We start from the raw sequence: 21,651 nt of genomic DNA, 5'->3' as shown, positions 1-21,651 counted from the left end.
AGTGCTGCAAATTTACCAGTCATGTATTTTTAGGCACATTATCTCAGTAAGTGCAGAAATGCTCACAAGAACACTTAAGCACTCACAGCTACCGGTCATCCCAAAGGGCTCTTGTTCTGTGGCACGTGTAAGTACAACAAAATCCCACTGGGAGAATGAATGCATAATCTTCTAGTTTGCTTCTGTGAAATTTGGATCATGGGCAGGAAGGGGATCCCTGCTCACTATGAAATAGTTACAATGGGATCTTTTATGATTCGCTGAGAGAGCAAATGGTTTAGCATCTCATCTGAAAGGCCGTGGCCTGACAACGTAGAACTCGTTCAGGACTGGCTTGGAATGCCAGCCTGGGCTTTGTGGTCACGCATCTGGTCTGGGAGATTGAAGCTTCTAGCTCAGAGGGGAGGGTGCCTCCAATGAAGCCACAGTTTGTACCCTTGCCGATACCTCTCCGTCCCATCCCACTCTCACTGGGTCGTCCATCAGTGAGCCAAGAGGGGGGTTTGCCTCCTAATGCTGGGTCACAGGAGCGTGAGTTCGATCCCCGCTCTGGGACTCAAGTCCACTCACTCCATCCGCCCACCACCCACACACCCCTCCCACTGGGTCCCCTCCCCCCACTGTTCCCACCTGCCCTCCCCACCTCCCTTATTTGGTTCCAGGCCCCACCTTCCTCTCCTGTCAGATCCCACCATCTGCAGCCCTCTGTCACCTCCACCTCTCACCTCCCAGCCTCTGTCACTGTCTCCACTCCCCCCTCCTCCATCTGTCCATCCCCCCTTCTCACCTGGATCCACCCATCACCTCCCAGCTCATGCCCCACCCCTTCCCTCCACCTCGTTATACCGACGATCTCCCCTCTATCTTTCAGTCCAGCTGAAGGGTCTCGACCCGAAACATTGACTGTCCATTCCCCTCCACAGATGCTGCCTGACCCGCTGAGTTCCTCCAACGTCTTGTTTCTTTGCTCCAGATTCCGGCATCTGTAGTCTCTTGTGCAACCACATAATCCAGCGCTGAGAAAGTGCTACACTGCTGGAGGTACCCTCATTCAGCTGAGATACTGAACGAGGCTTAGCTGTGTGGTTGCATTGCAGAGAGTTAGCTGCCTACCCTTGTGATGCCTCGTCAGTATTAGTCCTTTGAAAAATATATCAGCTAGATTGTCATGCCCAAAAAATAGCTACCATGAAACTTCAGAGCAGTTCCCTTCAGTCAAGTGCTTTGAGATGGTGGTTATGAGGCAGTATATATATACAAGACTTGACTGTTCTGTTCCTCACGAGGAACCACAGCCACGATGGAAACGGGAAGTAATCAGCTCGACTTCCCTGTTCTTGAGTGGCAGCTGGGAGCAGCAAAATCCCCACGTTTGAATATTCTGCCGACTTGCAACATTTTGCCCAACACTTGGTGGGTCTCCATTCAAGCGAGTTACTGGAAGGTCGCTGGGATCCGTGAAGTCTGACCCCAGCCTCAGGAGAGGAGGCGGGAGGGGCTGGGGTGGGAAAACTGGAGGGAAGTGAAGAATTGATCTCAACCAAAAACACTCTTAGATTCCAAGCCATGAAAGAAAACAGCTTTTGCCAAGGAATTACATCAGTAACTCCTCACCCTCAGCTATTAGAGACCCAACTAAAATGTCTTGAGTAGAAGAGCTTGCTTTTCAGTGCACAAGTATCTACCTGCATCTTAAAGCAGGTGATGCAGAGACTGAAGACAAAAGAGACGACAGATGCTGGAATCTAGAAGAAAAACAGAACGCTGGTAGAACTCAGCAGGTCAGGCAGCGTCTGTGAAGGCAAAAGGTATAAGTTAACGTTTCGGGTCAAGACCCTGCATCAGGACTGAGAGGGAAGAGGAAAGATTACCAGCACTGGACCCGAAATGTCAACTTATACCTTTTGCCTCCACAGATGCTGCTTGACCTGCTGAGTTCTACCAGCGTTCTGTTTGCTGATGCAGAGGTTGATCCAGATTTAGCTGAGAACCTCCTCCTAAAACAATATAATTGGATGATTTGCATGCCTGGGAACTCAGCTGAACTTGAGACCTTTTTTGAACTGCAGGCTCCACCCAGCACACACCCTGCCACATCAGGGGTGCTCCTGTGTGGCTCTGGTGGGTGACTGGAATTTGCTTCGAAGACCCTGGAACCTCGGTAATTTTCAGAGTGTTCTCAAATAGGAAGCAGGGTAGCCTCATGACATCAGAGCTGTTTTTACATGTCTGGTTAATGCCAGCATGGAGTGCTTGGGCCTGCTTTTGTTTTGTCATTTATTTATCATTCTATTTAAAAGTAATGCTCAGGTACAATGGAAATAACACAGTAGGCTAATTACAGCACAGAAAGTGTAAGTGACAAATAGGAAGAGTGTGCAAGACACAAGACTATATAAATGATTGTAAATCTAAATTGCTGTTTTGTGCACATTTAATGCCAGTGTATATTTTTGGCATAGGCTGTTGGTCTGCACCTGTGACATATGGATTACTTTAGGATTAAATGAAGGTGAGCTTTTGAGCTTTTATGTTAAACACCATTAACTGATAAACATTGAGAGAGTAGAACAAATATTTAAGCAACCCTCATATTACTTGAAACACAGAAGAAGGCCACTCAGCCCCTCAAGTCTATGCCGCCTCTCCAGAGCAATCCAATTAATCTCATAGAAAGCATCCTATCCGGATGTGTCACGGCTTGGTACGGCAACTGCTCTCCTCAAGACCACAAGAAACTGCAGAGAGTTGTGGCCACAGGTCAGCACATCACGGAAACCAGCCTCCCCTCCATGGACTCTGTCTACACTTCTCGCTGCCTTGGTAAAGCAGCCAGCATAATCAAAGACCCCACCCACCCCGGACATTCTCTCTTCTCCCCTCTCCCATCGGGCAGAAGATACAAAAGCCTGAAAGCACATACCACCAGGCTCAAGGACAGCTTCTATCCCGCTGTTGTAAGACTATTGAAAGGTCCCCTAGTACGATAAGATGGACTCTTGACCTCACAATCTACCTCGTCGTAGTCTTGCACCTTATCATCTGCCTGCACTGCACTTTCTCTGTAACTGTAACACTATATTCTGCATTCTATTATTGTTTTCCCTTGTACTACCTCAGTGTACTGGTGTGATGAAATGATCTGTATGGATGGCATGCAGAACAAAGTTTTTCACCACTGAAGTACAGTGACAATAATAAACCGAGTTACCAATTACCATACCCATACTTTGTTCCTTGCAGCCTATTCTGTCTCACATAGCTATCAGCTCTCTCAACACCCATCGACATGAGAGATAATTTACAGCGGCCAATGAACCTACCACTTCACACATCTTTGGAATGTGGGAGGAAACTGGAGCACCCGGGGGAAACCCACGCAGTCACAGGGAGAACGTGGAAACTCCACGTAGACAGCGCCAGAGGTCGGGTTCGAACCCTGATCGCTGGAGCTGTGAGACAGCAGCTCGAACTGCTTCACCATTGTGCTATCCACCATGTACTAAGTCTGAATTTGTGAATATGACTTATATTTGAACAAGTTGCTGTAAGACAAAATAAAATTCTCCAGCTGAATTTGTAGCCATTATCCCCTCAGTACCTGTGGCAATGCTGTGGGACCTGTAACATACCACTTCACATTAGGTAGATCAGCTATGTAAGATTTAGTGTAAAGTAACAATGATAGAAAAGGCGGAAAATGTCTAAAGTGTGTTTTTATTCAAAAGCATGGGAAAAGCTGTTATTTCCAGACCACTCAAAGCAGGATTTGATTGCACAGGAGAGAACTTGGATCATTCTAAACTGAATAAAAAAGCGACATGTTTGTAAATCACCTACTCCTGACATCGAGACTACCTATACGGTTCTGCTGGGGGATAGTGGGCTTTCTGTGATCCAGAACTTGCTTCAAAGTTCCCCAAGTGCAGGTAACTTTCATAAGTTACTGGAGAATCTGGGTCAAAATCTTGGATTTAGGGCTTTCAGTCCTGCTGAGTTGATGCAACATTTGAAAACCCTTTTATTTATATCTGACTTTCACTCCTCTTGCCCCTGGTAACTCTCCAAGCCACTTCCCTCAATAATTCAACTACAATTTGAACCGAACTGCACAAGTATAATTGTCAGACAGAATTTGGCACTGAGCCACATTGGGAGATACTAGGGCCGGTGACCAGCAGTTTGGTCGTAGTCGTAGATTTTGAGGAGCATTTTAAATTAGGGGAGAGTTTCAGGGAAGGAATCTCGGAGCCCGGGCAAGTCAACACAAAGCCAAAGGATGTTAGATAAACTTCTACAAGACTTACGGCAGCAATCTCCTTCTGATAATTAGTACACGCTTTCAAAAGCTAAGCTCAGAGCACCCTCTAATGTTCAGGTTGGTAGCTGCAGTCTTCTCTGTGGGACTGAGATCATGCAGACCCACAGGCCTATTGCAAACCTAAGGACAACATTCTTTCAGGGTGATACATTCAAAGAGAATAATGACTTGCTGCATGGAGGCAATGTCATCTTTGTTCCCCCTCCAAAATCAACCAGGGCATCTGGTTCTGTAATGTTGGACGTGGGGAAAATGTTGTCCTGTACACTGGAAAGAGCTCAGCATTGTACAGGGACATCTTTTAGCTCCATTGAATAAATATATACAATCACAACCTGGATTGAAAAAAATTGTGCAGTAGTTACCATCTGGAATGGGGACTGGCTGAAAAGGCAGTTGAAGTAGATTTATTAGTAACTTTCAGAAGGCAAACGATGAAATACTTTAGGGAAACCACAGAGCTCTGGGAAAAGAAACAATGGGAGTGGGGTTAATTAGACAGATCTATATTCTTTAGACAAAGAATATAGAACAGCACAGGAACAGGCCCTTCAGCCCACAATTTCTCTGCCGACCATCATGCAAGTCTAAACTAATCCCACCTGCCTGCACATGGTCCACATCCCTCCATACCCTGCCTGTTCACGAGTCTGTCTAAATGCCTCTTAAACATTGCTGTTGTATCTGCCTCCACCACCTCCCCTGGCAGCCCGTTCCAGGCACCCACCGCTCTCTGTGTAAAAAACTTGCCTCGTAAATCTCCTTTAAACATTCCCCCTCTCACCTTAAACCTCTGCCCTCCAGTATTTGACATTTCCACCCTGGGAAACAGACTCCGGCTGTCTACTCTATCTATGCCTCTCATAATTTCATAAACTTCTATAAAGTCTCCCCTCAGGCCTCCGACACCCCAGAGAAATCAACCCAAGTTTGTCCAGCCTCTCCTTATAACTATTACTCTCTAATCCAGGCAGCACCCTGGTGAACCTCTTCTGCACCCTCTCCCTACCCTCCCTATCCTTCCTGTAACGGGGCAACCAGAACTGCACACAGTACTCCAAATGTGGCCTAGCCAAAGTTTTGTGCAGCTGCAACGTGACTTCCCGATTTTGAGACTCAATGCCCCAACTGATGAAGGCAAGCATGCCGTACGCTTTCTTTACCACCCTATCTACTTGTGCTGCCACTTTCATGGAGCTTTGCATTTGTACCAACAAGAGCCTTCTGTACATCAATGTTCCTGAGGGTCCTGCCATTTACTGTGTAACCATGACAGAATAACTATGATGGGCCATATGATTCCCTTCTGTGATGCATAGCTCTATGATTATGCAATTATAGCATAAAGTCATGTTCTTGAAATAAGTAATTTCATTCGAATGCACTTAGAGTCATAGAGTCATACATAACAGAAACAGGCCCTTTGGCCCAACTCATCCATGCCGACCAAGACACCCATCTAAGCCAGTCCCATCTGCCCGTGGTTGGCCCATATCCCTCTTAACCTTTCCTGTCCATGTACCTGTCTAAATGTCTTTTAAATGTTGTTATTGGGGTTAGAGGTGTCCTCTGCTCTCTTACAGGAGCTCCTCACCCACAATGAATCAAATAACATTGCAGGTTGTTACCCATGCTCACAGCCAGCATCCTGTGAAGAGCCCTCGTTGTTATGTGGCACAGCGGTGAGTGGAGCTAAATGAAACCAGGAGAGCTTATCAGGGTGCTAGCCGGTGAGGACAGAGAGCTATCACAATGGCTATTACCCTGCTTCCATTCATTAGGGGTGTTCTACCAGTCTTATCCCAAGAGTCGGGGTCTGAATCCAACTCCAGAGACTTCAGCACATAATCCAGGCTGAAACCCTCAGTGCAGCACTGAGGGAGTGCTGCAGTGTTAGTGATGCCAAGATCCCCTGATCCCCTGCCTTCGTGGGTGAATGTAAAAGACACCACAACCAGGGGAGTTATCCCTAGTGCTCTGGTCAATATTTGTCCCTCAATCAAAATCAGGCAAAACAGCTAATTGGACATTAGATCTTTGCTAATTGTGGGAGCTTGCTGTGCATAAATTGGCGACTGTGTTCTGCACTTTGCAACAGTCGTTACACTTCACAAGCATTTCATTGCCTGTAGAGATTCTTAAATGCAAATCTTCATATTATTCTTTATTGCAAGCAAGTCTGATTGAATGCATGGTCTGGGGCAGGTGCGGTAGTGTAGCGGTTAGCGTAATGCTATTACAGCGCCAGCGACCCGGGTTCAATTCCCGCCGCTGTCTGTAAGGAGTTTGTATGTTCTCCCCGTGTCTGCATGGGTTTCCTCCGGGTGCTCCGGTTTCCTCCCACATCCCAAAGACAGACGGGTTAGGAAGTTGTGGGTGTGCTATGTTGGCGCCGGAAGCGTGGCGACACTTGCGGGCTGCCCCCCGGAACACCCTACACAAAAAGATGCATTTCACTGTGTGTTTCGATGTACATGTGACTAATAAAGATATCTTATCTTACTGTGTGAAGGCACCTCCTGACTCTGTGCCTGAAGTGCTGGAAAGGTGGCAGGAATGGTATGGACCTTGTTAATAGTGTGTCATCAGCTCTAGTCAAGCTGAAGTACACATCCCAGTGCTGACTGGGCTAAACGTTCCCTCTTTGGGGAGCGCAGCCTGCACGGTGAACCATGGAACAGTCTCCGAGCACTGGATCCGAGGAGCTGGGTGGCAGAGATGTGCCAAGAAATTGAAGCATCTCTCCAAAGCTAGCTCTGTGGCAGGCCCTGTAATTCTATCACCACTTATAAGCAGCTACAGTCTTGTCCTAAACTGAACCTGATACAAATTTTCCGACTCCTGCTGGTCATCTGCAAAGCTTTTATTTTAAAAAAAATTTTCTGTGTGTTCAGTTAAGTGCAAACCAGTAAAGTGCCTATTTCTCTCCCTGAGGTTATTTAGGGAGCTGCAGCTGCTTGAATCTGAGTCAGATTTGAACTTCCAAGAGATGTTGTTCAGAAGAGCACAGCCCTCAATGATAGGAAATATGACAAGAAGAAAAGGAACATTTGCTACTTCCTAAGCTCTGGAATTCTTCCCATCGTCCGCTCTGCCTTCCTGCTCTTTCCTCATTTAGCACACTACTTAACACCCAGTCCCTTGACTGAGCTTTTGGTCACCTGTCCTTTCGTAGCTCAGTGTCACATATTGTTTATCCCTTTCCTGTGAAGCTGCTTGGGTGTTTCACTATGTTATAGGCACTGCATAAGTGCAAATTGATGTTGTTGTTGGAGTGCAAATATATTACAACAAAAATATAGAGTCACACAGCATGGAAACAGGCCCTTCGGCCCACTGAGTCTGTGCCGACCATCAACCACCCACTTACACCGATCCCATTTTATTCTCCCCACATTCCCATCAACTCCCCCCTGATCCTACCCCTCACCCACACACTGGGGGCAATTTACAGCGGCCATTTAACCCACCAACCCGCACGTCTTTGGGACGTGGGAGGAAACCGGAGCACCCGGGGGGAAACCCACACGGTCACAGGGAGAACGTGCAAACTCCACACACAGACAGCGCCGGAGGCTGGGATCGAACCCAGGTCTCTGGCGCTGTGAGGCAGCGGCTCTACCCACTGCATCACCGTGCCTTTCCCCATAACCTTGCAGTTTAAGTTTCAAAATGTAGTTGCTTTATTGAAGGCATACAGAAGGATTCTTGCAAATGTTATCTGTTTGCTGTTTCATCTTTGATTAAATAAATCCGGTAAATAGGTCTGAAGATGATCAAAAACAGGCGTGATGTCCTGTGAATACATGGACGTCACCATTGTGGCCAACAGGAGGGTTGTCTTCCCAGCTGCCTTGGGTGAGCAGGACTGGTGATGATGTTCTGCAAGGGTTTGGGAGCTGAGGCACATTGATGAGAGTGATCTAAGATATAGTGAGAGCCAAAGAGTCCATATTATGAAGGACAGGAAAGACCCAAAATCACTGTGGTAAGTACATTGTAAAAGTATAACCAGGATTGACACTTCAGTGTAGAATCTGAGGAATGCTGCATTGTCAGAGGTCATAGACTCGTAGAGTCATACAGCACAGAAACAGGCCCTTCGGCGCGATTCATTCATGCTGACCATTGTGCCCACCTTAGCCAGTCCCATTTGCCCGTGTTTGGCCCATATCCCTCTGAACCTTTCCTATCCATGTACCTGTCCAAGTGTCTTTTGAATGTTGTTATTGTACTTGCCTCAACCACTTCCTCTGGCAGCTTGTTACCCTCTGGACAGGCACGGTAGTGTAGCAGTTAGCGTAACGCTATTACAGCGCCAGCGACCCAGGTTCAATTCCTGCCGCTGTCTGTAAGGAGCTTGTACGTTCTCCCCGTGTCTGCGTGGGTTTCCTCCGGGTGCTCCGGTTTCCTCCCACATTCCAAAGACGTACGGGTTAGGAAGTTGTGGGCACGCTATGTTGGCGCCGGAAGTGTGGCAACACTTGCGGGCTGCCCCCAGCATACTCTACACAGAAGGTGTATTTCACTGTGTGCTTCGATGTACACGTGACTAATAAAGATACCTGATCTTACATATATGCACCACCCTCTGTGTGAAGAATTTGCCCCTCAGGTCTCTTTTAAATCTTTCCCCTCTCACCCTAAACCTGTGCCCTCTAGTTTTTGATTCCCCTTCCCTGGGAAAAAGACTGTGCACATTCAGTGCAGAATCTGGGGAGTGCTGGAGGTATTGTGCTTTGGACGAGACATTAAACTATTAAGTTAGATGGTTCAAGTGGATGCAAAAGGTCCCAAGGTGTCTTTCTGAAGTAGAGCAAGGGAGAGCTCCCTCTGCCTTGGCTAATATCTAATCACAGTTGAATGGCTGTTAATTGCTTCAGGACATGCCGATAATATGGATGGTGCTATAAAATGCATTTTCTTTCTTCCATCACTCGGTAATGCAGTGTATCAACCAATAGCAACACTGCCTGGAATATAATTTCACCATCAGACTTTAAGGTGGTGCTCCATGGTGACGACTCCTCCTTTCCTACTCTCGTAGGTGGGAGCTGAAGGATCAGGAACCCTTCCTGAGCAGTTCAAGACAGGTTGCTGAACTGCAGAACAATCCCCACCCAGAGCAAGAACCAAGCAGCTGATGACGTCATTGAAAAGCGATAAGGACCAGAGAAAGTGGTAGCTGAAGACCAGCTCACAGGTCTCTGTGGCTCCCTCCTGGCCAAGAACCCCCACGCTCTGTCGCGGGGGTCAATTCTCCACAAGTCCAAATTCAGTGGATTGATGAGGGAGAGGCCTTTGTGGCACCTTTGTGATGTTGGGCTGTGATTTAGTTGGAGGCACCCTTGCCTCTGAGTCAGAAGGTCATGGGTTCTGGCCGCACTCTGGAGGCTAGAGTTCTAGTCTGAAGCACTGTATGATTTGCATGTCAAATTCAACCCCACAGGTGGTTGTAAATGGTCCTGTGCCAGTATATTGAAGAGTGTCAGGGTGCTTTCTCTGCTTCTCTGGTGAATATTTAGCCCCTACACACCATCACTAAAACAGGGTTACCTCTCCACTGTATGTGGAAGCTTGCTGTGCACACATAGAGTCATATAGCATGGAAACAGGCCCTTCGGCCCACCATGTCCATGCCAACCATCAAGTCCCCATCTACAATAATACCATTTACCGGTTGTCTCTGCCTTGGTGATCCAAATGCTCATCCAGACACTTCTTAAACGCTGTGGGAGTCTCTGCCTCCACCACCCCCTCAGGCAGTGTGTTCCAGATTCCAGCCCCTCCACCCCCCCCACACCCAGGGGAAAATATTCTGCCTCAGATCCCCTCCAAATCTCTACCCCTTACTGTAATCTATGCCCTCTAGTTTTGACACCTACAAAGTTTCCCATAATATTGCACATCAGTTCCCCTCATCCTCTTGTGTGCCTCAATCAGGTCCCCCCTCAGCCCCTCCACTCCAGGGAGAACAGACCCAGCCTCTCCAGTCTCTCCCCATAACTGAAACACTCCGTCCCAGGCAACAGCCTGGTGAATCCCCTCTGCACCCTCTCCAGTGCAGTCACATCCTTCCTGTAGTGTGGTGACCAGCACTGTATACAGTGCTCCAGCTGTGTCCGAAACAATGTTTTATGAAGGGACGTCCCTGTGCTTATATTCTATACCCCAACTAATGAAGGCTGGCATCCTGTATGCCTTCATCATCTTATCTACCTGTGATGCCACCTTCAAGGATCCTTGAACTTGTACACGAAGATCCTCTGTTCCTCAATACTCCCTGGAGTCCTGCAGGTTGTGCCGTGTGAGTCTATGACTCAATCATGGAAACAGGCCCTTTGGCCCACTGAGTCTGTGCCGACCATCAACCACCCATTTACACCAATCCCATTTTATTCTCCCCACCTTCCTACCAACTCCCCCCAGACTCTACCCCTCACCCACACACTGGGGACAATTTACAGAGGACAATTAACCCACCGACCTGCACGTCTTTGGGATGTGGGAGGAAACCGGAGCCCCCGGGAGGAAACCCACACGGTCACAGGGAGAATGTGCAAACTCCACACAGACAGCGCCGGAGGTCGGGATTGAACCCGGGTCTCTGGAGCTGTGAGGCAGCGGCTCTACCCGCTGCGCCACTGTGCCTTTTGAGGGTTTCCTCAGATGATCCTGAACCACAATTCCAAAGGTCAGCCTTGGTTTCCTGGTAACCCCACCTACCTCAATTTTCAAAACATTTGGCCATCGTTCCTGCTTCTAGTGTGCAGGCAGTCAACTGAATGTTGCAGTGATTGGACGCCGCTGAGATAGTAAATGAATGGAAGCCCTTTCCATCCATGTTGACAATGAGCTGGACATCAGGAGGATCTGACAGCCACAGAAGTGCCCTCCACTGTGTCCTGTGTGCTTAACTGTCCAGCAACCCAGTCTCCTGTTGAGTCTCCGCTTTCTCTCTGCTGAGAATGCAACATATTCTCAACACTGGTGCCCCACAAGGCTGCGTCCGCAGCCCTCTACTCTACTCCCTATACACTCATGACTGCGTGGCCAAATTCTGCTCTAACTCCATCTACAAGTTTTCAGATGACACCACCATTGGAGGCCGTATCTCAAACAGCGATGAGTCGGAGTACAGGAGGAGATAGAGAGCCTAATGACATGGTGTCATGACAACAACCTTTCCCTCAATGTCAGCAAAACAAAAGAGCTGGTCATTGAGTTCAGGAAGGGGGCGGTGTACATGCACCTGTCTACATCAATGGTGCTGAGGTCGAGAGGGTTGACAGCTTCAAGTTCCTGGGAGTGAACATCACCAATAGCCTGTCCTGGTCAAATCACGTAGATGTGATGACCAAAAAAGCTCACCAGTGTCTCTACTTCCTCAGGAGGCTAAAGAAATTCAGTTTGTCCCCTTTGACACTCACCAACTTTTATCGATGCACCATAGAAAGCATCCTATCCGGATGCATCACGGCTTGGTACAGCAACTGCTCTGCCCGGGACCGCAAGAAACTGCAGAGAGTTGCGGACACAGGCCAGCACATCATGGAAGCCAGCCACCCCTCTATGGACCCTGTCTATACCGCTCACTTCCTTGGTGAAGCAGCCAGCATAATCAAAGACCCCACCCACCCGGGTCATTCTCTCTTCTCTCCTCTCCCATCAGGTAGAAGATACAGGAGCCTGAGAGTACGTAGCACCAGGCTTAAGGACAGCTTCTACCCCACTGTGATGACTATTGAACAGTTCCCTTATACGATGAGATGAACTCTGACCTCACGATCTACCTTGTTGTGACCTTGCACCTTATTGCACTGCACTGTCTCTGTAGCTGTGACACTTTACTCTGTACTGTTACTGTTTTTACCTGTACTACCTCAATGCACTCTGTACTAACTCAATGTAACTGCACTGTGTAATGAATTGATCCTTACAAACGGTACGCAAGACAAGTTTTTCACTGTACCTCGGTACAAGTGACAATAATAAACCAATACCAATACTAATACCGTCAAACCCACTGCACCTGTCGCTTGCTTGATGCATCTCTGAACAGGGACCGGGTGATCTAACAGATGGCTCCTGTGGTGGTGAGACCCCTGACCAGTAGCAGACAAACCTAATATAGTCATCATTCACACAGCTGCTCAGGGAAAGCCCTGGTGGTGGAAGTTGTCTGAAAGTCAGCCCAGGATAGATGTTTTTGCTCAGCTGACACTAGCATAGCGGGCCGGATCGCAAATAACCACGAGTCAGAGTACAGGAAGGAGATAGAGAGCTTAGTGACATGGTCTCATGACAACAACCTATCCCTCAATGTCAGCAAAACAAAAGAGCTGGTCATTGACTTCGGGAGAGGGGGCGGTGTACACACTCCTATTTACGTCAATGGTGCTGAAGTCGAGGGGGTTGAGAGTTTCAAGTTCCAAGGAGTGAACATCACCAATAGCCTGTCCTGGTCCAACCACGTAGACGCCACGACCAAAAAAAGCTCACCAGTGCCTCTACTTCCTCAGGAGGCTAAAGGAATTAGGCGTGTCCCCTTTGACCCTCACCAATTATAGACGCACTATAAAAAGCATCCTATCTGGATGCATCACAGCTTGGTACGGCAACTGCTCTGCCCGTGACCGCAAGAAACCGCAGAGAGTTGTGCACACAGCCCAGCACATCACGGAAACCAGCCTCCTCTCCATGGACTCTGTCTGCACTTCCCGCTGCCTCTGGAAAGCAGCCATAATCAAAGACCCCTCCCACCCCAGTCATTCTCCCTTCTCCCCTCTCCCATCAGGCAGAAGATACAAAAGCTTGAGAACACGTACCACCAGGCTCAAGGACAGCTTCTGTCCCGTTGTTATAAGACTCTTGAATGGTTCCCTAGTACAATAAGATGGACTCTTGCCCTCGTCGTGGCCCTTGCACCTTATTGTCTGCCTGCACTTCACTTTCTCTGTAACTGTAACACTTATTCAGCATTCCGTTACTGCTTTTCCCTTGTACAACCTCGATGCACTGATGCAATGAAATGATCTGTATGGATGGCATGCAGAACAGAAGTTTTTCGCTGTACCTCAGTACATGTGACAATAATAAACCAATACCAATTACCAAGTGAGGGGCAAAAGAAAAATACATCAAACTTATGTAGATAGAACTCTGAGCACAGAAACAGGCTGTTTAGCCCAAATAGCTGGTGTTGGTGCTCACTTCATCTCACCCTATCACCACACTCTTCTCTTCCCCATCTCCCTCGTGTTCCCCTTAAGTACCCCTCTGCCCTTCACTTCAATCACACGCTGCGGCAGTGCGTTTCACATTCTCACCCCTCCTCAGGTGAACAGCTTCCTCCTGATTCCTTATCGGATTTGCCCGTGACTCTTGCTGCTCGTTCCCAGATTTGGAAACAGCCATAAGCAGCAACATCTTTTCTGCATCCACCACAACAACGATTGTTAAAGCTTTCCACCTACTCACCTCTCAGCTTTAAGGAGCTGCTAACAGTTCTGAAATGCGGCTCCTGAGGTACTGACTCATAGAGACATGAGAGATCAGGTGGGGGTCACACTGAGTACAGGGAACCCTCGTAGACTCATCCTTCTTATCCCAGAGTAACAAAAACAAACACAAGGAAACAGAAGCAGGAGGAGGCCACTCAGCTCCTCTAGCCTGCCCCACCATTCAGTATGATCATGACTGATCTGCTCCAGGCCTCAACTCTTCTTCTGTGCCAGTTCCCCACTGCCCTCAATTACCCGATCTTTCAAATATGTATCAACCTCCTTTTTAAATACCCTCAGTGATCCAGTCTCCACAACCCTCCAGGATAGAGAGTTCTAATAGTTCCTACTTTCTGTGTGATCTATCCCCCTCATTATTTGGTATCCTGTGAGAAGTTCCTACACCACCTCAGTTTTAAATGCCTGCCTCCAATCCCTTAACTATGTCTCCTCATTCAAGACTTTCCCACCTCCCACGATTAGGAGGTGTTGATAGTGAAGAAAGTTATCGTAGATTACAGGGGGATCTTGACCAGTTAGGGAAGTGGGCCGAGGAGTGGCAAATGGATTTCAACACGGATAAGTGTGAGGTGATGCATTTTGGAAAGTTAAACCAGCGGAGGACTTGTACCGTGAATGGTAGTGCACTAGGGGGTGTAATGGAACAGAGGGACCTAGGAGTACAAGTGCATAGTTTATTGAAAGCGGTGCCACAGGTAGACAGGGTGGTGAAAAAGGCATTTAGCACACTGGCCTTCATCAGTCAGGGCACTGAGTAAAGGAGTTGGGACATTACGTTGCAGTTGTACAAGTCGTTGGTGAGGCCGCACTTGGAGCACTGTGTACAGTTTTGGTCACCCTGTTATAGGAAAGACGTGGTTAAACTGGAAAGAGTGCAGAGAGGATTTACGAGGATGTTGCCAGGACTAGAAGGCCTGAGTTACAGGGAGAGGTTGGCCGGGCTGGGTCTTTATTCCTTGGAACATAGAAGAATGAGGGACGACCTTATAGAAATGTTTAAAATTATGAGAGGCAGAGATAAGGTGGATGGGAACAGTCTTTTTCCAAGGTGGGGGAGTCCAAAACTAGGGGGCATAGGTTTAGGGTGGGAGGGGAAAGATTTAAAAGGGACCTGAGGGGCAACTTTTTCATGCAGAGGGTGGTGAGTGTATGGAACGAGCTGCCAGAGGAAGTGGTTGAGACAGGTACAATGGTATCATTTAAGAAGCACTTGGATAGGTAGATGGAGGGGCGGGGCCTGGAGGGATATGGGTTGAATGCAGGAAGTTGGGACTAGCTGGGTGGGCACCGTGGTCGGCATGGACTGGTTGGGCCGAAGGGCCTGTATCTGTGCTGGTTTGCTCTATGACTCTATGGCTCGAGTGGAAATATCTCTACATCTATCTTGTCAAGCCCCCTTTGGATCTTATAAGTTCCAATAAGGTCACCCCTCATGTTTCTCAACTCCAAAGAATGCAGACCCAACCTGTCCAGCCTCTCTTGATAGGACAACCCTCTCATCCCAGCAGTTATCCTGGTGAACCTCCTTTGGACAACCTCTAATGCATTATATCCTTTCTTCAGCTGCTGGTGATAAGACAACCCTCTCATCCCAGGGATTGGCCTGGTGGAAGTCCTAACAGGAAGTCCCAAAGGAACTACTTTCCTTGATGCATATTTCACAGAGTGGTACAGCATAGAGACAGGCCCTTCGGCCCACCGTGTCCATGCCGACCATAGTACCCATCTCACCAATCCCATTTCCCAGCACTTGGTCTGTACCCTTTTCTGCCTTGGTGATTCAAGTGATGCTCCCGACATTTGTTAAACGCTGTGAGAGTCTCTGCCTCCCCCACCCCCTCAGGCAGTGCGTTCCAGATTCCAACCCTCCCCTCTGGGGGAAAGAATTCTTCCTAAGATCCCCTCTAAACCCCTTCCATCTCACCTTAAACCTATGTCCTCTGGTCTTCGTCACTGCCACTACACAAAAAAGTTTCTTACTATCTACCCTGCCTACCTCCCTCATAATTTTGTGCACCTCTATCAGGTCCTCCCCAGCCCCTCCGCTCCAGGGAGAACAGACCCAGCCTCTCCGGTCTCTCCCCATAACCGAAACACTCCATTCCAGGCAACACCCTGGGGAATCCCCTCTGCACCCTCTCCGGTGCAGTCACGTCCTTCCTGTAGTGCGGTGACCAGAACTGTACACAGTGCTCCAGCTGTGGTCTGACCAATGGCTTGTAAAGTTGTACTATGACCTCCCCGCTCTTATATTCTATGGCACAGCTGATGAAGGCAAGCGTCCAATACACCTCCTTCACCACCTCATCTACATGTGGTGACACTTTCAGGGATCCATGGACTTGTACCCCGAGGTCCCTCTGTTCATCAACACTCCCTCGGGCCCTACCATTGACTATCACAACTCGCCCTTCCAAAATGCATGACCTCACACTTGTCAAGATTAAATTCCATCTGCCAGCACTGCACTCATTTTTCCATCTGATCCATATCAAGCTGTAGCCTTAGAAAACCTTCTTCACGACCCAAAACGACACAATTTTTTTTTGTTTTTAGGTTTAGTTTTCAAACTTTTAGTTTTCGGAACTAAGTAGTCACAGCTAACAGCAGAAATACAGTTCAGATACAGTATCTGTTGCTCTACAGAAGTCTTGCAGTTCAAAAATTAGCTGCTGAGAGTGGCACTGAGGAAAAAGTACCAGAAAAACTGCGTAAAAAAAACTTATCGGATCCTGGCCTTTGTTAATAACCAACACTCACCTGCTCCTGCCACCCTGGCCGTTCCCTTTTCTCTCTCCTGCCTTCTGGGAGAAGATACAGGAGCTTGAAAGCCCAGACGTCTGGACTCAAGAACAGCTTCTTCCCCTCCGCTGTCAGACTCCTGAACCAATCCCCTCTCTCACATCCGCTTCCCGGTGGGGTTGCCACGTTCTCGGACTCTGAACTCCATCTCCTCTGTTATTGTCACTGTAGCATTTCTTTCTGCACTACCTCAGTCTGTACGACAAACTTTGCACCATTCTGCTGTTTTGTGCTCATCACTGTACTTATTGCTGTCTTCCTTATTACCATGTACACTGATTACTCTGTGAGCTTCATGCGAGCAAGGAATTTCATTGCACCCTGGTGTATGTGACAGTCTAAGGAGACACAAGAGACGGCAGACACTGGAATCTGGAGCAACAAACAATCTGCTGGAGGAACTTAATGGGTCGAGCAGCATCTGTGGGAGGAAATGAATTAATGTCCTGATGCAGGGTTTCGACCCGAAACGTCGACAATTCCTTTCCTCCCACAGATGCTGCCCGACCCGCTGAGTTCCTCCAGCAGATTGTTTGTTAATCCAAATCTGAATCTGAAGCTAGTATCCATTTCTGGGCTCCACACTTGGGAGGATGCCAAGCCCCTGGAGAGGGCGCAGAAGAGATTTACTGGAATGTCACAAGTGAGGAGGGAGAGGCTCTGTGGAAAGACTGAGGAAACTGGTGCCGTTCTCACTGGAATAGTGACAATTAGGAGGAGGTTTGGTATGAAATTGGAGAAACATTTTCCATTGTCAGCAGAGTTGGTGACCAAATCAATGAGAAGAGAAATAGAGGGAGGATATTTTGTGTTGCAACTAATGTCTTTATTCTTCACCATTGAAGTTCATAACGTTATTCCTTAAAGGTAGTAAGGCAGATCAATAATGGGGTTAAAAAGGCACACAGAATACTTTCCTTTATTAGTCAAGTCATAGAACAAAAGAGCAGGGAGATTATGCTGGAATTGTATACAATGCCACCGCTTGGTTATGGCATACAGATCTAAGATAGACAAGGGATAAGGTTTCTTTATTAGTCACATGTATATCGAAACACACAGTGAAATGCATCGTTTGTGTTGAGTGTTCAGGGGGCAGCCCGCAAGTGTCGTCACGCTTCCGGCGCCAACATAGCATGCCCACAGCTTCCTAACCCGTACGTCTTTGGAATGTGGGAGGAAACCGGAGCACCCGGAGGAAACCCACGCAGACACGGGGAGAACGTACAAACTCCTTACAGACAGCGGCGGGAATTGAACCCGGGTCGCTGGCGCTGTAAAGCGTTATGCTAACTGCTACACTACCATGCCTGCCCATATTCTATGCCTGCCCATATCCTGCCATAATCTGGTCACCATATTACAGGAGAGGTGTGATTGCACTGGAGAGCGTGCAGTGGAGATTTACCAGGATGTTGCCTGGACTGGAGATTTAAGCTCTGAGGAAGATTGGATAGGTTAGTGTGGGACAGAGGAGGCTGAGGGAAGACTTGAATAAGGTGCATGAAATTATGAGGTGCTTAGCTAGAGTAAACAGGACGGACCTGTTTCCCCTCAGCAGAGGGGTCAACAACTAGGGACAGATGTAAAGTAATTGGTGGAAGGGTTAGAAGGGAGAGGAGGAAAAAAATTTTCACCCAGAGGTTGGGAAGGTTTGGATCTCAGTGCCTGAGAGGGTGGTGGAGACAGAAACCCTCCCCACAGTTAGACAGTGCCCTAGGTGTGTACTTGAAGAGCCATGACCTGTAAGGTTACGGACCCAGTGGGGAAGGTGGGGTTAGGCTGGGGAGCTTTGTTACCCAACCCCGACAAGAAGGGCTGAATGGCCTCATTCTGTGTTGTAAATTTTCCATGATTCCTCACCCGTTGACAATTCCAAACTGACAAAAATCATTTACGATCTTCCCTGTGTTCAAAGGTGTGTCAGTGGAAGGGAAAGTGTCTGTAAGCAGTGTCAACAGTGTCCACCCAGGAATGCTTTCAGGATCACGACACACTGCAACTGTGAAGGAGGGTTCAATTGCACCTCAGGTCTCGACAAGAAAGTAAGGTGATTGAGACCACACCTGATCTAAAACACCATCAGTTTCCTGCCTGCCATATCACATTGAAATGATCTCTGGACATGATTGGCACTGTGGGTGGAAACCTTTGAGGATTCTTTGGATTCTCACAACATGCTACTGCAGCAAGAAAAGGTTTCCTCATTGTCAGTTCTTCTAGTATTGGTGTTGGTAAATTGGTTTATTATTGTCACATGTACCGAGGTACGGTGAAAAACTTTGTTTTGCGAGCCATCCATACAGATCATTTCAAAACTTTGAGGTAGTACAAGGGAAAAGCAATAACATAGAATATAGTGTAGACACAAGAGACTACAGATGCTGGAAATCTGGAGCAACAAACAAAAAGTTGGAGGAACTCAGCGGGTCAGGCAGCATCTATGGAGGGAACTGGACAGTTGACGTTTCGGTCAAGACAGTCCTGATGAAGGGTCTCAGCTTGAAACGTTGACTGTCCATTTCCCTCCATAGATGCTGCCTGACCCGCTGAGTTCCTCCAGCATTTTGTGTGCATTGCTGCAGATATAGTGTCACAGTTACAGAGAATGGTAAATTGGTTTATTATTGTCACGTGCTGAGGTACAGTGAGATCAGATGTGCCTTCTAAAGAAATAAAATGGTTCACAATCTCACACACACATTGATGTCAGGGAAAATGGGCCCTCCTGAATTCTCTAAAGCCCGAAACTGGGAATGGAGAGGTGACAAGAGGAACATTTATCATCTTGCCAAGTCCCACAGAACGACTGGATCTCTGACACACACAAAAAAAACTGAAATAGCATTGCTATTTCCAGAAACACTAATCCTAGTAAACTTCTTCCCACACTCTTCCTTCTCTATACATCCCCAATAAGAAAAGCCCGATAAGATTAGAGCAGCCAGGCAGCCACTTCTGCCTTGTTTCTAATCAAAGGGATTAGATTCACAGGGCTCATTACTCTGCCTCTCTCCCAAACTGGGTGCTGACATGAGATTAAACTGTTTTCAATGAACGATAATTCAGCTCGAAATAAACACAAGATTAAGTAACTCTGGACTAATGGAGAGAGTTGATGACAGCAATCTATCTGTCATGACTATGTGAAAGCAGATTATCAGTTTCCTGGGGTCATAAATTTGGCAATTGTGGAGAATCTGCTTTATTTGCTAATCGTTGCTGGTGAAGTTGTCTAGTTTAGTTACTCATTGCATTCTGCAGAGAGACAGAGAATGTTACAGCATAGAAACAGGCTTTTTGGCCCAACTAATCCATGCTTGTGTTTACCTCCCATCCTGCATCGTTGCACCTTATCAGCAATTTATTTTATAGAACCATACAGCACAAAACAGGCCCTTCGGCGCACCATATCAACTCATATTCCTTTCTACTTTATGCAGTTAACTTCTCCCTAAATTCAGCTATCCAACCCTCTCCACCACTCCCTGTGGTAACAAGATTCCTAATTTTCACCACTTTCTGGAGAAAGGAGATTGTCCCAAATGCTATATTCTATACACAGCTCTTGTTCTGTGCATAATGTGACCAAGACGCCACAGTCAGCCTGTCATTGACATCATGAGACTTAGGCGTTAGGGTCAGTGTTTGACATTTCTGCGTACTAGTTCAGGCCTACTGGTCAAGGTTGGTACCAGTAGTTAGCTTTAGAAATTGTATTTTTTCTTGTCAGCAAAACACCATAGTCATTGGGCTGGCCAAATGGCATTTATAATGCATCCCTCGTCGCACTGAGAGGCTGGTGCTGAGCCACCTTCGCAAGCTGCCAGCTCTTTGATGCAAGTGAATGGTTCCCTCAGGAAGCAATGAAGAGGTAAACAATTGATATGGTTCCAGAGTCCCACGTAGGCCAGACCAGGTAAGGAAAGACTGATTTCCTTCCCCCTCAAGTGTACCCATTATGTTTTCAACAATCCAATAGATATTTAGATATATATTTAGTAGTCGCACGAACATCGAAACACACAGTGAAATACATCTTTTGCGGAAAGTGTTCTGGGGGCAGCCCGCAAGTGTCGCCACGCTTCCGGTGCCAACGCAGCGTGCCCACAACTTCCTAACCCGTACATCTTTGCAATGTGGGAGGAAACCGGAGCACCCGGAGGAAACCCACGCAGATATGGGGAGAACGTACAAACTCCTTACAGACAGTGGCCGGAATTGAACCTGGGTCTCTGGTGCTGTAATAGCGTTACGCTAACAGCTACGCTACTGTGCCTGCCCACTTTTTAATCTTGAGAGTTAAAAAAAAGTGCATCAAATTCTCAGATTACCACGACAAGAATGAATTTATTGTCACTGGACTTTTAGTCCAAGCCTCTGGATTGCAAGACCACTGGATTGCAAGACCACCATGCGACTCACAGGGAAATTGGAACTGTGCCTCTGTTGATAACCTTAGACTCATTGCTGTGGACAGGAGACTGACTGAAGGCTGGCTCTCAGCCATCCTGAAGGGTCTGGACAGAGTGGGTGTGGAGAGAATGTTTCCTCCTGTGGGAGAATCTGGAACTAGGGGTCACTGTTTAAAAATAACAGGTCGCCTGCTTAAGACAGAGCTGGGACAACATTTTTTCTCCAAGTGAGCAGTGAGTCTTTGGAACTCTCTTCCTCAAAGGGCAGAGAGTCTGTGAGTAATTTTAAGGCAGAGGTAGGATAGGTTCTCGATAAGCAAGCAAAGGGGTGAAAGGTCACCGGGGAATTCAGAGATGAGGTTGCAATCCGATCAGCCAAGACCTTATTGAATGTTGGAACGGGCTCGAGGGGCCGAGTGGCCACGTCCTGCTCCTATTTTGTCCGTTCACGTGAGGAAATTGGTGGCGACCATTTTGGAGCATAGTTAACGGAATGAGAGTTTTGGTTATTTTTGCCAAGATGGGCTGGGAGAGAGGGAAACCAAGAAGAGCCAAAGTCCGTACCCGGTGTCAATATAAAGTTGGATAA

The 21,651-nt window shown here is 47.6% G+C and overlaps 1 protein-coding gene across 6 annotated transcripts in view; it reads right to left on the bottom strand.

The window, feature by feature from the left end:
* LOC127567047 (activin receptor type-1-like) overlaps positions 1-21,651 on the bottom strand; it is a 108,681-nt gene that overhangs the window by 10,303 nt on the left and 76,727 nt on the right. The gene's annotated exons all lie outside the window — the stretch shown is intronic.

This window comes from Pristis pectinata, chromosome X (assembly GCF_009764475.1).
Source record: "Pristis pectinata isolate sPriPec2 chromosome X, sPriPec2.1.pri, whole genome shotgun sequence".
Lineage (NCBI taxonomy): Eukaryota > Metazoa > Chordata > Chondrichthyes > Rhinopristiformes > Pristidae > Pristis > Pristis pectinata.
The sequence above is the reverse complement of the archived record's forward strand: the minus strand, read 5'-3'. Positions and strand labels throughout refer to the sequence as shown.